We start from the raw sequence: 5,000 nt of genomic DNA, 5'->3' as shown, positions 1-5,000 counted from the left end.
TGTGTGTGTGTGTGTGTGTGTGTGTGTGTGAGTGTGTATGCTGAGTCTGCAGGTGCTTTGACCTCTGCTAGCCTGTGTTAACAAGGCCTTCAGGGTTCAACTGTCCGAGCTGCTTATCATGGCGTCTCTCTCTCTCTCTCTCTCTTTCGCTCTCTCTCTCTGTTTTGCTCTCTCTCTCTCTCTTGTTCAGTTTCTCTCTCACAATCTCTCTCTCTCGCTCTCTCTCTCTCTCTCTCTCTCAAACTCTGTATACTCGCTCATCCCTCTCTCTCCATCCTTCTACTCTGTCACCCCTCTCTCTTCCTCTCTTTTCAGCCACCCCCCCCCCCCTCTCCTAGGTCAAGCTGCGGCCCTAACAGACAGACCTCTGCTGTGTTAGACTCAGCGATGGTCCTACACAAGAGGCTGAGGCGGCGCTAATGAAACCACCAGATATATATACAGTCATGCATCTCTATAGAAATGTTATTATTATTATTATTATTATTTTTTTTTTTATATTTTTTTTTTTATTGGCCAACAAAGGCAACAAGTCAGGGACGAGAATATACAAATGAAAATTATACTATTGACTTACTATAAACTAAATAAGAGTTTTATTTTCTTTATCCCCCATTTGGTGTTCAAACAGAGAACTAGAACACCTTTCTTTTCTTTTTTTACCCCTAAACACCCACCCAGCCCAAACTCATTATTATTATTATTATTATAGAAATGAAATGAAGCTGAATACACTTGTAGGTATCATAAAGTTCAGCTCCCAGTCTGCTGACTGTCCACTTATGCGACAGCCAGGCAGTGGCCAGCATACGACTGAACAGTACTCTAGTGTGACTAGAACACTATCAGTCTAACACTTAGGATACTGATAGTACTGTCAGTCTGTACTCCCCACCTGCACAGTGTATTCGTATTCCCTCCGACTCCAAAAGACCTGCCGTTGCTTCGCCGGCGGTTTGAGCGGGGCAGTGACGTCAGCGCTGTTGGCGGGAGAGCTGCGATGGATACGTGAAGCCGGGGTCGTTCACAGGTGGGGGCGTCGGCGGGGGCGTCGGCGGGACAGCTAGGCTAGGTTACATCGCTAAGTGTCACTGAGTCCCGCCGTCCTCTCTCTCACCTGGGGAGCGTGCGCTGAGGGAAGGTCAGGGGTCGTTCTGGAGAGAGAGATCTGTTCTGCCTGTTGTTGTAGGTACAAACACAGCGCCACCTACTGGGGAGGAATACCACAGTACCAGAGTTCCCTCATTGAGTCCCTAGAATGATGGCGGGAGGATGGGGAGAGAGAGAAAGAGAGAGAGAGAGGGTGTATGAGAGTAAAAAAGAGAGAGAGACAGAGTGACAGAGAGAAGGGAGGGTGGATGAGAGTAAAAGAGATAGAGAGAGAGAAGGGAGGGTGGATGAGAGTAAAAGAGATAGAGAGAGAGAAGGGAGGGTGGATGAGAGTAAAAGAGATAGAGAGAGAGAAGGGAGGGTGGATGAGAGTAAAAGAGAGAGAAGGGAGGGGGATGAGAGTAAGTGAGATGCGACCGAGTGTGTGGGTGAGACGGCGGTTGGGAAACTGTGAAAGGGAACAGCTCGTTTGCATCCTAGTGGTTCATACATCGTCGCTACTGGAGCCTGAACAGAACCCCGGCCTCTGGATTTCCACCTCCACCAGCCTGCCCTGATGTGATCATAATGAAATGTTGTTATGATTCAGTGGCAGGGTCTGTGGCAGGAATGAAATGGCTCAGTTGACCAGCTGGGCCGACCTGCTGCCTGCCAGGCACGGGCATATAATGCTGCTGTGCTTCCATTAATGTCTATAGACAGTATTAGACTCAGTATAGTATAGACAGTATTACAGTATTAGACTCTGTGTAGTATAGACAGTATTACAGTAGGACAGAGTCTAACACTGTCTAGACTCTATACCATACATAGTCTTACACAGTGTTAGACTCTGTCCTGTTGTGTCTATTGCCCAACACTCAAGACAAATACTTTCTCCGTTTAAATAATCATGTGCCACACTCATGGGCCACATTGATTGAAGCAACGTATTTGTCGTGCCTGCTAAGGTCTATGCTAGACACCAGAACAGTTAAGAGTCAAAGCTTTTAAGTATATTGTGAACGTTGTTAATGAATCTTTAATAATAGATTCTACAATATTGAGGCCGGGCTGATGGTGGTTGATGTTGTTTTTAATTTTTAATTTAACCTTGATTTAACCAGATGAGCTGAGAACCTCATTCTCATTTACAATGACGACATTCACTGGCCAAGAGACACAGACATTGAAACATTAAATAGGACAACAAACAATAAGACAAAATGTAAAAACGTTGCGTGACAAGAAACACATTCTGGATCTCACTTTAGACTGGAGGTTGGCGACATGGGTGTGGAATGATAGTGAGCAGCCCAGCCATACATACACAAAGGTATTTATAGGTGTGGACATACTCTAGCTCTGTCACGTTCAGGGCCATAATGTTAAGAGGCCAGGCAGGGGGTGAAGGAGGTGAAGGTTGGGAGAAGGCGTTCTGGATGTTGTCAACGCTGTGTTGAAGTGTGTCCAGGGAGGGGCCGGCTGTGTCCACAATGCTGTCAGCAAATATGTGCATGAGTCAGTCACCAGCAGCATGAATCAAAATCAGAATCAGAATTCTTATTATTGCCAAGTATATTCACACATACAGGGAATTGCCGTGGTGTGGTTGGTGCTTAGGACATAAAGATACACAACAATTTAACAACAATATAATAAAAACAACAACTATGTAATAAACAACAATATATGAACAAAAATACCGTAGTTTAAAAATACAATGACAGAAAGGGGCAGTAGAACAATAATTATGTAGGTTGTAAGATTACATTGTCAGTTTGTGTGTGTGTGTGTGTGTGTGTGTGTGTGTGTGTGTGTGTGTGTGTGTAAGTGTAACATAAATACAGAAATGTGCAACATTTTTAAGAGAATAGGGTAGGGCCAAGTATGGAGCCTTGTGGCACTCCCATAGATGCTGTCAATGGTCTTAGACAGCAGGCCTTCAGATGGTTTAGACAGCAGGCCTTCAGGTCTGACACATTGTACACGGCCAGAGAAGTATGAATGAATGAATGAATGGTCTTTATTGTCATTGATATAGTACAGGTACCAAACAACGAAATTTGGGAGGGGTGGCTCCCCTGGTGCTAGGAAAGAAAAAAAAACAAAAAAAACAAGAAGGGAAAGGAGCTGGTTTACATAAATAAAGGCTATGTACACTATCCACTATACTATACTGTACAGATAAAACACTGTGCTGTACTCTATGCTATGCTATACCTATTCTAACATTTCCTATTTCTCTGCAACCTTATGTACCATAGGGTTGTCATATTGCACATAGTGTTATTGTTCAAGTAGTCTTCAGACCAGGCTAGACAGCCCTCTGATCACCCTGGGGTGCAGGATGCAGTGCTTAACAGAACCAAAGGCTGGAGCCAGGTCACTAAAGACTGTACAATATACTGCGTGTTGTCAAAGGCAGCCATGATGTTGTATAGGGTCGTCAGTGTTGCAGATCCCAGGGCTGGTGTGGACTGATCTGATCTGGCTGCCAGGGACCTCCTGATGGGTTGTGACATGAGGGGGAGGGGAGGGTGGGGGGGGGTCACGCTGTTCACCGCTGACACATCCAATCAGACTCACATCATCTCAACCCTAGAGTCACAGAGGCTCTCAGTCCCTTTCAACCCTGTTTGTGTGTGTGTTTGTGTGTGTGTGTGTGTGTGTGTGTGTGTGTTTGTGTGTGTGTGTGTGTGTGTGTGTGTGTGTGCCTGCGTGTGCGTCTGTGCGTCTGTGCATGTGTGTGTATGTGTATATAATCTGCTTATGTGGGTGTGTTTGTGTGTATGTGCGTGGTGCATAAACATATAGTACGTGACCACCCGTCAAGCCCCCCTATAGCATGCTCTCCCACGCATATCGTGTTCTCACGTGGAAGTGGCCAGATGTGGGCAGACAGATTGACAGAGATAAGAGCGTGGGAATCCTTACTATAATCCCCCCCCTCCAAAAAAAGAAAACATTTACATTTTTTGTACATTTTTCACGTTTGTATTACAGGTTCATAAAGATGATGCAGGATTCAGAGTACGTGTTGTTAGAAAAGCATTCGCTTATCCTCCGTCTCTGTCATGTTCATGCAGAGCTTATCTTCCACCTGCGTCTCCCCTGGGGCGCCCAGGCTGTGTGTTGGCCCGTGTGAGGCCCTCCCTCAGCGGGGAGCCGTTCTACTTTAGGTCCAGGCTGCATCTGAGGCCCTCAGGCTGAAGCCGGAAATGAAAGCCTCCCACAGAGCTGTAAATATAATCACAAATCACATCAGCCAGACAGCATACCTCACGGGCCTACTGGAAATATCATAGCCTGCTGGTGTGTGTGTGTGTGTGTGTGTGTTTGTGCATGCATGCACCTCTGTGTCTGTGTGTGTGTGTGTGCGTGCGTGTGCCTCTCTGTCTGTGTGTCTGTGTGTGTGTGTGTGTGTGTGTGTGTGTGTGTGTGTGTGTGTGTTTGTGTGTGTGCTCCTCTGTGTGTGCGTGCGTGCGTGCACCTCTGTGTGTGTGTGTGTACACGCCTCTGTGTCTGTGTGTGTCTATGTGTGCATGTGTGCGCCTTCGTGTCTGTGTGTGTGTGTGTGTTTCCGTGTGTGCGCCTCTGTGTGTGTGTGTGTGTGTGTGTGTGTGTGCATGTGTGTGCCTTTGTGTCTGTGTGTGTGTGTGTGTTTCCGTGTGCGCCTCTGTGTGTGTGTGGGTGTGTGCATGTGTGCACCTTTATGTCTGTGTGTCTGTACGTGTGTTTCCATGTGTACACCTATGTGTGTGTGTGTGTGTGTGTGTGTGTGTGTGTGTGTGTGTGTTCGCGTGTGTGCACCTCTGTGTGTGTGCGTGTGTGTGTGTGTGTGTGTGTGTGTGTGTGCATGTGTGCGCCTTTGTGTCTGTGTATGTGTGTTTCTGTGTGTGCACCTCTGT

General features: G+C 46.6%; 1 protein-coding gene across 1 annotated transcript in view; it reads left to right on the top strand.

Annotated features, from left to right (window-relative positions):
• Window positions 1–5,000, top strand: part of mboat2a (membrane bound O-acyltransferase domain containing 2a) — a gene marked incomplete at both ends in the record, with an annotated part of 61,576 nt that overhangs the window by 32,529 nt on the left and 24,047 nt on the right.

Source organism: Nansenia antarctica (assembly GCF_963989245.1).
Source record: "Nansenia antarctica genome assembly, chromosome: 1".
In the NCBI taxonomy this organism is placed as follows: Eukaryota; Metazoa; Chordata; class Actinopteri; order Argentiniformes; family Microstomatidae; genus Nansenia; species Nansenia antarctica.
This window is presented reverse-complemented; position numbering and strand designations above follow the sequence as displayed.